Below are 13,485 nucleotides of genomic sequence, written 5' to 3' on the forward strand. Positions count from 1 at the left end.
TTTTGATGGGAAGAACTTCTAAACATAGAAAAATAAACAAGTCAAGAGTGAATTAAACTTACATGGATTATTCTTGGGATTTTTTATGCTCTCCATGTTCTTGTTGAACTGATTCAATAGTAACTTGGCAAGGTCAAGAGAAAGGTTATTCTTGACCACCTTATATGCTAAATCAACTGCTTTACAAGATACACTGTTCAACCTGCTTGAGCTGTAGATTTTATGGGCAATGACTTGTATACCAAACTTCAATTCCATGTCAGTAACATATCTTATCTTCATTCCCCTTCTATCCCACTCGGCAAGGGTTTTCTTCTCTAGTTCAACCCGACCTAGGGTTTTAGTTGTTTTTGCCTTTGTCAACATGGGAAGACCGGTGATCCTATGTATCATCTTCTTGGTTATCAAAACTAGTTGTTCCAGCCATAGATGACTATTGTGCACATGACTAAGGATAAATCTTATCCATTTTACTTGGAAATCCTGTGGCATATGAGGAATGTGAGTTAAACCTTTTTTCTCAAGATGTTGATGCTCAAGTTTCAACACACCATCAATGCATAATTCCTTCAAACAATAATCCATCTCCAATGTTCTGATATCTTGAATAGAACATTTGAAATGCAAATGAATATAATTAATTAACAGTACCTTTGGAGGAATTTGCGACTGTGCACCACTCAGATCTAGAGTTTCCACAACTGCAAGAGTCAACTTGAAATCTAGTGCCTTCCATTCCACACTTCAAACCAACATGTCTGAACCTCTCTTATACTTGCTAGTGGTAGATGCCATCTTCACTCGATAGGGTTTGAGAGAATATGAAAAATTTCAATAACAATTTGCTCGAATTGTTTGATTGCTTAGAAGATCACTCTACACAAATAGTTCTAAAAAATTCATGGTGATAAATGACTTTGATTTCACCCTTTTTATCATATTTCACCATAAATATCTGGTATGATTGTTTGCTCAAATGATAGATTGTCATCCACTATACTTGCATTGAATACTTGATAGTGTTTTGTTTCTTGGTAACCATATAAAACTTAGTTACTCCCGACCTTTCTTAGTAGAGTTTGCAACCTAACTTAACTCGATAAGGATAGTAACTTGGTAGTGACTACCATCTCTTACTCGGTGATCCCTTTGCCTCTTGAATGCTGATATGGATCTTTCATCCTATCAACTAGAACTAATATTAGATGCCTTCTTCAATGTCTTGAGAAGTCAAGTGGAATTGGTGGAGTCACCCAATTCTTAAGTGACTTGATCATCATTTCTTAGACTAGAATTTTTAGATTATTTTGGAACCCATTGTTGTCTCATTTTATTTTCGATGTTATTAGCTTTTGCCTTCTTTTCATCTTCAATTCTTCTAGTATTCATATAGTTCTTGGCAAGATGACGAAGCTCTATACAAATGAAACATCTTTTGGTAGTATGTCTTTTCCTCATGTGATGTTTTTCATGATTCATTCCAATGTGTCCAAATTCTTCATAGTAATGACATCTGCACCAAGTGTTGTAGTCCCAATTGAATATAGCTTTTACAATCTATTATGTTGGATTCAATATCTTAGTTTTGCATTCTAATGACTTGTCTCCATGCTTCTTACGTTTGTGATATTTTCCTTCAAATTTTCATTTTTCTTTGCATTCATTTTCTTTATGACCATGCTGATTACAATTGTAGCATTTTTCATTGAATTTTTCTTTCCCATTACTCCAATATTTATTTGATGTATGACCTATCTTACCAAAGTGACTACAAGTAGGTTTTTGATTATTTTGAGCTTCTTGTTTGGATGATTTACCTTCTTCTGTATATCCAATTCCTACTTTTCCTTTTTTTTTGTAATGACTTTTCTCATTCAATTGATTCATGTCTACTTGAAATTTCATCATTCTTTCATTGGTTTTCATCTCAGTGTTTAGATCATTCTACAATATTTCATTCTCTAATCTTAGATTCATGATTTCTTTATTTGCATTGGTGAGTTGATTAATGAAGTCTACTTGCTGAAGGGATAGGTGCTAAATTTCATTGTTCTTTCCTTCTATCTCTTCTTTGATCTTGTTTTTCTCTTCCATGACTTCACACAATCTTACTAACTAAATTTCTTGCTCTCTTCTTAGTTTTATCACTTCTTCTTGAAGAGTACTATTTTTTTTTAATAGTTCTTTGATTACTTCATTGGCTTCATCTAAATTGCTTGAATGGATGTCTTTAATTTTTTCTTTAATGTAGAGTTGATCATTCATCTAGATTGCAAGATCTTTTCTTCTTTTCAGGGATTGAGAGAGTTGCTGTTTTTCTTTCTTGAGTTGTCCAATAGCTAATTCCAAATCTAGCTTCTCATTGTCAATAGCCTTGTCAAGTCTAAATACCTCCATTGTTTTTTATCTTTGTTCAAGCTATTAAACTTTTCTCTGAAAACCACAAAGCTCTAATACTAATTGTTGGAAATATTATGATAGGCTAAGTTATTGAGAGGGGAGAAATGAATCATTAACTTATAAAACTTAATCTTTAATTAGCAGTTAATCCTTCATGAGTATTCTGATCTAATTGCATGCATGAGAAACTGAAAACATTAAAGCATACATAACACTTTTGACACACAATTTGGTGAACCCAAAATCTTCCAAATAGAAAGTAAAACTAGGGTGGGGATGATATCCACAAGCTTTAGTACTGTAGTATAAATTTGGCCTGTTATGGCTTAAAATGATCACTTCTGACGATCTGCCCGGTTAGGAGCAATAAGGACTGCGAGGTCCACCTTGCAAAAGGATTTACAAACATATAATGAAGTATGCACTCGGTAAAGAGATTTACACAAGATTGTTAGGTCTACCTTGTCAAAGGATTAGATTGATCCACCTATTAGGATAAAGCAATAGTTGATCTTTGATCTTCAACTTGGTTTGTCGAATGAGATTCCTATGAGTGTACAAATCACCTTGCTATGATAGATAGATATATGTTGCTCCTTATGCTATTTTAGCATTTGTAATTCACTCTTCTTTATTCTTTGCTTATTACATTACATCATATCATCATATTGGATGTGTCACAATGTATTACATATATACCAATCCAATTTACAAATTACAAAGTTAGCCATAATACAAGTTTACACAAAAATCATAAAGTTGGCCAAAGTGTAGAAACTTGGGTTTTGAAGAATGGCTTGGTGAGGTTTTGATACTTGGCATCCACTGTCAATGCTCAACATTTTCAAGAACTTGGTAGATGTAGAAGCTCAGTCCATATTGATCACTTCCAAGTAGTCTTGAACTCAATCTACACTGGTGACTCGACAAATACTATGAAACTTGACATATAAACTAAACCACTTGATTCACATTCCATAGCTTGGTTAATGCTATCACTAGGAGCTTGGTATAAACTTAGTCACTTAGTTAACACTAAGTAGCTTGGTTAGCACTAGACTCATATCACATCAACTTTTAACTCGGTAAGCACTGCACAACTTGGTTTGCACTAGTAAACTTGGCATACACTGAGATGCTCAGTTTACACTGTTGATTATCACTTTAGTAGTAACCGCTTGACACAAAATAAAATCTATCCAAGGGACTTGGTAGCAACTATAGAACTTAGTTAACACTATTAACTATACAATATGATTAGTAGATGCTTACAATCTAAATAGTGTATGTTACTAATAACAAACATGACTAGAATGTCAACACTGATGGTAGTGACTCATAAGTCATGACCTAATGGTCATGACTATGAGGCACCACCATCAGGTAGTGATGTTTTGGTCAATGCCACCCTCACTACTTAACCATCTTCAAACAAAGGTTAAGAGATACAATACATAACATTGAACAATTTGCAAACTACAATATATCAAATGCAATTTACATTAACAATCAATGATTACATAATGAATGCAATAATTGGAATTCACAAGAAATTTAACATCACAACAAAAGAAGTATCCATTGTTATTGCATTGATCTCAAATTGTATTAACATATTGTACAACTTATAATAATTATCCATTATATTCAATCAACCATCTCTCAACTTGAAATAGAATCTTTAAGTAGTATAACATTAAGAATATAATCATAGGATATAGTCTAAAAATTTAACATGGTATTAGAGAAAGGTTGAGAAATGATCTTGTTCAGATATATCTTGTAGTACTATCAACTAATTCTATTTATAACCATCATCATGACTAATGGTTTGATAATAGAGGATAGACTTGAAGGAGACTCATTTTTTTCTGGATGGAAACTATGAATGAAATTAACTCTAAAAGAGAATGGTCTAAAAAAATTCATTGAAGACTCAAATCCTACACCTAAGGGAGGTGATAAACTAGAAAAATGGGAGATATATAACACTAAATCCATGAAATTGATCATGGATGGTGTTAAGACTCATTTAATTCTAATAATTTATGAATTATACATTGTACATGAAATGCTCAAAGCTCTAGAAGAAATATTTCAAATCAACAATACCACAAGGATAATTACTCTAAGAGATAATATCTCAAATATCAAAATGAAAAAAGAAGAAACTATCTCTTCATATTTCATGAGAATTACCAAACTAAGAAATCAACTATCTACAATTGGGCACATATGTGAAGACAAAGAAATTATTATAATGGCTTTAAAAGGACTAACAAAATCATGGGAAACTTTTTGACAAGAATTATGATCTCAATACAGAGTTTCCAAACTCAACAAAATCAAATTTGTTTGTTTACAAGAAGAGTAAATGTTAAAAGCTCAGAACAATGACATTTATTCTTCAAAAGAGGACATTCAAATCCCTACAACTCAAATAGAACCTTTCTTTACAGAACCTTCTAGAAAAATGACATTTATTCTTCAAAAGAGGACATTCAAATCCCTACAACTCAAATAGAACCTTTCTTTACAGAACCTTCTAGAAAAAGAGGAATCTTTGTGGGATAAAGCAAAACATCTAAAGTATATCAGATATACATTCCTAGTTAGAGAAATATTATGTTAATTCAAGATGTAATCTTTGATGAAGATACTACCTTTAAAAGATATAAAGTAGAAGATGAGAAAAATAATGAAGAACCTATTAAAGACTCACTCCATGAGATTTAGAGGGAGAATAAAATAGAAAAAAGATATCTCCTTAGAACCTATGGATACTTCTAAAGTATCTAAAGAATGTAAGAAAAGACCTTTATGGGCTCAAAAGTTAATGGATGAAGCTAAAACCATCTTTGCCCCTTTTGGATCCATTAGAGAAAGGAAAAGGCCAACTATATTATCTAACTATGTCTCTCTTATAAATGGACTGCTAAATTTTGAATCTATGAACATGGAAGAAGCCATGAAACATCAAAATTGGAAAGAAACTATGATAGAGGAATACAACTCCATCCTAAAGAATTGAGTTTGGGAAATTGTTCCTAGACCCAAAAATAAATCAATTATTAATTCAAAATGGTTGTTTAAAATTAAACATGCTTTAGATGGGAGCATTGGAAAATTCAAAGGTAGATTTGTAGCAAGAGGTTTTTCTCAAAAGGAAGGAATCAACTATAAAGAAACTTTTGCTCGAGTGGCTAGATACACATTTGTCAAAACCATAATAGCTATTGCTTCTTCCAAAGGATGGAAAATTTGTCAAATGGATGTTAAAATTTTTTTTATAAACTAAATAATTGAAGAATAAGTTTACCTCAAGAAACCTAAAGAATTTGTGGTACATGATAAAAAAAACAAATGTATTCAAATTAAAGAAAGCCTTGTATGGTTTAAAGAAAGAACCTAGAGCTTGGTATGAATGGATAGATCTATTGGTATCTCTAACCATTGTTGTATAATAGTATCAACCACTTAGTCATTTACAAGGAAAAGTTAAATGGTCATCACTAGGACCAAGCTACTCTACATAGGCTAAGTCATGTACATAAGCTAGTATGTATCAAGTAGATCTATAGGAGATGAGTAAGTTTATGGTCATAGAGTAATTTTATATATGTATCAGGCTCATTAGTGACTGAGAAAGTCATCAATCATGAGAAATTATATATATGTATCATGAGTAAGTTTGTAAGCTAGTTTGTGTACTAAGAAATACATTATGTGTCAACCATAATATATGCTAAGCATCAGAAGGTTAACAAAGGCTAAGAAACAACAATACTGAGCATCAGAGATAGTAAAGACCAAGCAACATAGAGTTTACATAAAAGTTAGAAATGGAACAAAGTTTGAGGTAAATATTTATGAAGCCAACTTGGAAGGATTATTTAAGTTTTAAAGAGGTTGTTATAGAACATTTCAATGATGTGGATCACATATCCCTATGTTGTATGTTCAATGATCACATTGAAGAGGCAAAACATGGAACCATCTAGAAAAATCTTTACAAAAATATTTAAATAGTGATGATCTTAACCTAGATCATATACTTGATGAGTATATGTGTGAACATGATGCATTATACTAGGAAAGAATGAGAAAACTAGAAGTCATTCAAGGGTTTTTTATAATCTAACAGAGCAAGTGACCTATTCATAAGTAGTAAGTTGAAAGGGAAAGAAAAGTGTTATTAGATCAAAGGAGAGAATTAGTTAGTAAGAAGAAGACTTGAAATCAACTTGCAAAGAAAATCAAGAGTCAAGTTGATGCAGGGTGTTCCCCTTAATACCATCAACTCTTAGCAAAAACAAAGAAACAACAATGAAGGCGAGAATAAAATATGGACTTCTTATTTGCACCACAAATGTGGAATTACAAAATTCATAAGTACATTATGCTAACCCACATGGGCACCTTTAGTACAATAATTTGCAAGATAGGTTGCGAACTATCCCCCAGAGTTATCCTAAACAATGTTTGGGCCTTTCTTAAATAGGCAGTTTTATGTTGTTTAGGAAGGTTCTAGATGCTCAAACTAAATACCTAGGGCTAATAGACCCTAACAAAACATATAAAGTCAGCCAAATACATATTCAATAATTATTTTAGAAATTTCGGTAGCCCAACTTTGGAAGGCCATAACTCACGAACTGTTGCTCCAATTAGCTTTTATAACCACTTTTTGAAAATGCTAGATCCTAATCTACAAGCCAAGAACCACGCCAGTGCCCTTCCATCGAGTTTTTGGACCTCATTTGGGCACTCTAAGGCCTCCAATGGTGAGCCTGAAGATTTTTTTGCAAATTTTTCCACCAAAAATCTACAATAACTTCTTTGATACTTAAGCTAGAGCAATGAGATTTTAATGGTAGGCTTATATCTCTAAAATGAACCTTCCTATAGAAAATGAGAGCATTTCAAGCTCATATGAAAAACTTACTAAAAATAGAAAGTTCCCATAAATAGTAACCACCCTGTCTACTAGCCCTTATTCAAATAGAAAAGAGAAAATAAAATATTTTTGGGTGATGCAAGATTTCCCTTACACCTAGGGTAATTTGAGAAGTGACCCCATTACGTCTCAGGTGTTTAGAGGATGACCAAGATGATTAACCTCCTCACTTGCTAGCCATGATGAATCTTCAACTAGTCTACCCTTCCATTTGACCAAATATTCCTCATAAGTTCTATTTTTGGTACTTTTTCCAACCCGACTGTCTAGTATCTCCTCAATCTCCTTTGTAGCTGAACTAGCTACTAGAATGCTCCACTGCTCTTCTGCAACTTCATCTCCATCACCTCCTTCATGATACTCTATCAAATCTGAAATATTAAATACTAGTGAAATATTCAATTGACCAAGCAACTCCACTTTATATGCATTTTCAGAATCATGTCTCTTCACTATCTTACATGGTCCAAACTTCTTCATCTTCAGCTTATTATATGTACCTACTAGAAAATGCTCCTTTCTCAAATGAACCATGACTTCATCTCCAACTTGAAATTCCTTATATTTCCTTTTCATGTCTACCATAGCCTTATACTATGTATTTATCTTTATGATGTGCTTCCTCACCTCCTCATGAATGGTCTTCAAATTTTCAACAAAATCTTCTACTTTAGCACTACTTATCTCTCCCTTATCCAACTTCTTCAATTCAGAAATTTTTTTGGGACTATTCCCATATACAATCTAGAATGGTGATTTACTAGTACTCCTATTGACTGAATTATTATATGAAATTTTTTCTTGTGGTAAAATCATATCTCATCCTTTTGGTTTATCTCCAACCAAGCATCTCAGCAAGTTTCCCAAACTACATTTCACAACTTCTATCTGCCCATCAGTATGTGGATGTTGTGATGAACTAAACCTTAGATCTATCTTCAACTTCTTTCACAATGTATGTCAAAAATATCGAACAATTTTGGTATCTCAATCTAAAACTATACTCTTTGTTAGACCATGTAGTCTCACTACTTCTCTAAAAAACAACTCTGCTATATGAACATCATCGCTCATCTTCTTGCAAGGAGTAAAATGTGCCATCTTTGAAAACTTGTCAACCACCACAAAAATAGAATCATGCCCAAGCTGTGTCCTCAGTAATCCAAGAACAAAATCCATGCTAACATCCTCCCATGTCTTCTCTAGTACAGGTAATGGTTGATACAACCCTGTATTCTACTTAACTCCTTTTTCCATTTGACATACTCAATAACTTTTTCACATCTTCTTGTAACTGTGGCTAGTAATAATTTTTAGCAACCAAGGCTATAGTTTTATCTCTGCCAAAATGTCCAGCCAATCCCCCACTATGCTTCTCTTTGATGAGATTCTCTCTTATTGGACTTTTGAGAATGCACAACTAGCTTCCTTTGAACAACATATTATCTTGGATCTTGAAATCCAACAACTTTGTCCTATCAAGTGTAATAGGTTCTATACAAGCCTTCCACACTTCACCAAAATTAGGATCATTTGGATACAAAGTACTAATTCCCTTGAACCCAACCACCTCTATCTATATTTTTGTCAGTAAAAGTTGTTTTCTACTAAGAGCATCCACAACTTTGTTAGACTTACCACTTTTGTGTTTCAAAAAAAATGTATAACTCTACAAAAACTCAACCCACTTTAAATGCCTTTGGTTCAATTTTCCTTGACTATTCAAATATTAAAAATCTTGATGATCAATATACAAAATAAACTCCTTAGGAAGAAGATAGTGTCTCCACATCTTCAATGCTTGAATTATAGCATAAAATTCCTGATCATAAACATAATATTTTCTTTTTGCATCATTCAACTTCTCACTAAAATAAGCAATAGGTCTACCCTCTTGACTCAGAACAATTCCTATTGCAGTACCACTAGCATCACTGTCTACTTTTAACACCTTGTTAAAATCAAGAAATACTAAAACAGGCTACTTAGTAAATTTTTGTTTCAATATATTGAAACTCTTATCTTCTCCTATAGTCCACTTAAAATCTTTCCTATCTCCTCTCGTTGTTTTAGTCAAGGGTCCATAAAAACCCGCTAAAGCTTCTTATGAACTTTCTATAAAATCTAGCTAGTCCATGAAAAGATCTTACCTCTATTGTACTCCTTGGAGTAGGCCATTTGAGGATAGCCTTCACTTTCTTTGGGTCCATTTTCATACCTTCTCCCATGACTACAAATCCTAGGTACACCAACTCTTTCTTTACAAAACACTGCTTCTTTAGGTTTATCAACAACTTTTCTGCTCCCAACTTATCAAACACCTTGCGAATATGAATCAAATTCTCCTCCAATGTCTTACTAAAGATCAATATATCATCTAAGAAAACAATGAAAAACTTACCTAGAAACTCCTTCAATACCCCATTCATGAGCCTCATGATAGTGCTTGGTGCATTGGTTAGCCCAAAAGGCATGACTAACCACTCATACAGTCCTTCCCTTGTATTGAAAGTTGTCTTCTACTCATCACCTTCTATGATATGGATCTAATGGTACCCACTCTTTAGATCTATCTTTGTGGAATACTGAGCTCTACTCAAATAGTCCATAATATCATCCATCTTTGGCAATGGAAATCTATAGTTTATGGTGATCTTGTTGATAGCGTGAGAATCTATACACATCCTCCATTCTCAATTCTTCTTTGGTGCTAATACTACTAGTACAACACATGGAATAAGACTCTCTCAAATCAACCCATTTTGCAACAACTCATGAACTTTCCTGTTCAACTCTTCACTTTTTTTTGGTGTCATTTTGTGCATTGCTTTATTTGGAAAATTGGCTTTTGGAACCAAATCCATCTGGTGACTGATCTTCCTCACTAGGGGCAATCCATTAAGTACATTGTCTGATACAATATCATAAAACTCTCCCAACATATCTGTAACTTCTGTAGGTAGCTCCTCTACTTCTTCCTTACTATCTTTAAGAATTATAGAAAAACACAAATGTTCATGCTTCATACCTTTAAGAAACTCTTTTCCATCAACAAAACATACTATAGCAGCACTACATACCTTTTCTTCTTTATCCTTCAATGGCTTCATCTTATGTTTCACTCCATCCTTAGTTAGAGTGTAGGTATTTGCTTTCCCATCATGTACAACATGTTATTCAAACTACCATGGCCTACCCAAAAAAATATGACATATGTCCATAGGTATAATATCACATAGTACCTCATCCTGGAAGCTTCCAATCTTGAACTTCATTGAGCACTACTCATTGACCATGATCTTGTGGTCATCTTGCACCCAAGAAATACGATATGGACATGGGTGTTTCTACCTCTTCAGCTTCAACTTGGTGACCATCATTTCTAACACTAGATTTTCAGCACTTCCACCATCAATCATCACATCACAATACTAATCCTCACATCTGCACCTTGTGTGAAACAAGCTCCTTCTTTGTTCAAGTTCATTTTCCCCACTTAGCAAGACTCTCCAGTTAACTATGACTTCTCCTCTTTCAGCATCTTTAGAATGTGAGGATCTAGCATCTTCATCAACATGTATAACTCTAGCCTAGCATGTTGTTCTTTGACTTGTCCTTCCTTGGTGTTGGGTATTTTCAAATGCTCTATGCCCTTCTTCTCTGTAGTGGAAACATTTTCCATGGAAGCCTCCTCTTCCAGATCCTTGTCCTCTAGCTCTTCCTCTCTAATCTCTATTGTTCTAATCATGGAATTGATTGGAATTGTTTCCCTTTTGGTTATGACTTCTACTTCTAGCCTTATTCTTTTTCTTTTTATCATCATTATGAACACCATAAGGTCATCTACTAGATCTTCCACTACAACCTCTTCCAATGTTCTTATTGTCAAACTTCTTGCTCAATTTCTCCTTGACTCTTAGGGAAGACTGGTATGCCTCCTCAATACTACAAATTTGAACCAAACTCACCTCATCCTGAATGCTAGGCCTTAACCCATTAAGATAATGGGCAACTTTCTCCTTATTAGCATCTGTATGGTTAGTTCTAATGAGAACTCGGTAGAACTCTTCAGTATACTCTCAAACAAATTTTCTCACTTACTTCAACCCTTAAATTTTCTTCAACAGATCAATCTTATAATCCATGGGAATGAATTATCACTTTAGTTTATCTTTCATCTGATCCCATCTCGTGATTTTGTTCTTTCCCTTTCTATTTCTCTCCAATTGAATCTCCTGCCACCAGATATTTGCATGTCCCTTTATTTTTACCTTCACAAACTTGATCCTATTAGGATCTTCAATACCTTCATATTAAAAGTACTCCTCCAGTTCATTGATCCAATTGATCAACTTCTCTAGATTAAGATTTCTGAAAAATGTGGGAACTTCAAACTTTGATCTTTTTCCAATCTTGGAGATGGTCCTAAAAAGCCTCCCTTCCTCTATATTTAGAACTACCTCTACTTCAACATTTTCTTCTACTTTGTCCTCTTCCTTGCTTTCATCTATTATAGAAATATTTATTCCTCTTCACATTTGTTCTTCCAATTCTTGCATTTGCCTTTGGAGGGCTCAAAAACCCTCAGGTGTAACAGCTATAGCTCTTTTTCCATGCTCTCTTCGTGGAGTCATTTTTGTGCTTCCACTAAAACTCTAGTGCAAACTACCTCACAATCAGCTATATGTCTACACACTCAACCCAAACCATGGTCGTGCAAATACCTCACAATCAGTGATCTATCTACACACTCAAGAACTCTAGCTCTAATACCACTTGATGTAGGGTGTAATGCCCCACCCGAAGATCCTTGGAAACAAGGATTCAAATCAAGCCAAGATATTTTTTTCTTTACAATTATGAATGCACAAGACAACATCATACAGGGATCACAAAGATCGCAATGGAAGACTTCAACACAATCTCGGCAACCAACAAATCTCTGAACACCACTACCCAACTGACACACCCAAACAAAAGCCAACAACCACCACAATAAGATGAGGGCACAAGAAATGACCACTCATCAAAAAAACACCAAGCTGGGGTAAAATGCAGAATCTCAAAATTTGGCTAAACCTGAAATTTTGAAGCCCTGAAATTTCCTAGAATCCATAACTTATCTCTAAGAGGTCTGAAACCTATCTCAAATGATTTGTCACATTTCTTAATATATATCTTGAGTATAAGAAATTAAATATATGTCAATAAGATATTAAATATACATCAACTTATACTTAAACAATATATTTTAAACCCCAAGAGACTAAAACAGAAACACGAAAACTCAATTTCAAGAGAAACTAATAGAATTCAAAATGTAACAGCATAGGGTCAAAGAATGCCCAAAAGGGTATCCAAAACCACTCTCAAAAAGATTCGATCATGAAGAAAAGTGCCTATTGATGGCACATGCAGGTTTTTCACAAAAACTGTGCGACACTTTTTACTAAGGGAGGGCGATACTTCTCCTTAAGGCGTGCGACACTCTTTCAGTGTCGTACGACATTTCTCAAGAAGGCATGCAAAACTTTTTAGCATCGTACAACATTTCTCAAGAAGGCATGCGACACTCTTCCAGTGTCGTATGAAATTTTTCAAGAAGGCGTGCGATACTTTACATTGTCATACGACATAGTTTGCATGGGCGTGATGTTAAACAAATTTTGCCCATAGAAAACAAAAACACTCGCAGAAGCAAAAATAACCAAAATGGAGCCAAGAACCTCCACACCAGGGAGTACCAGATCCACGCAAATTGAGGAATGAACACTCAAGTGCAAGAACAACATAGAAAGAAGAAAATCTATCCATCTCAACTACATCAGCAAAAAACACACTAAAATAAACATCTCAGAGAGCTGAACAATCAAACTAAGTACGCGATTCCTCCCAATCGTTAATAGCATCATAAGACCATCGTGGATCCTAACCATCCCCCGTGCATAACATCCCAAGCCACCGACTAGATCGTCAGTACTGTCATAATAGGGACGTCACTACTAAAAACATGCAACAATAATAGCATAAGAAAATCTAACATGCTAGTGATAACACATAAGATAATCCTATAGTAGATAACATCACCTATCACATGCTAAATAGCAGTAAGCAATAGATATACTACT

The sequence above is a fragment of the Cupressus sempervirens genome, chromosome 10, assembly GCF_028749045.1.
Source record: "Cupressus sempervirens isolate cs-2001-9-10 chromosome 10, ASM2874904v1, whole genome shotgun sequence".
Lineage (NCBI taxonomy): Eukaryota > Viridiplantae > Streptophyta > Pinopsida > Cupressales > Cupressaceae > Cupressus > Cupressus sempervirens.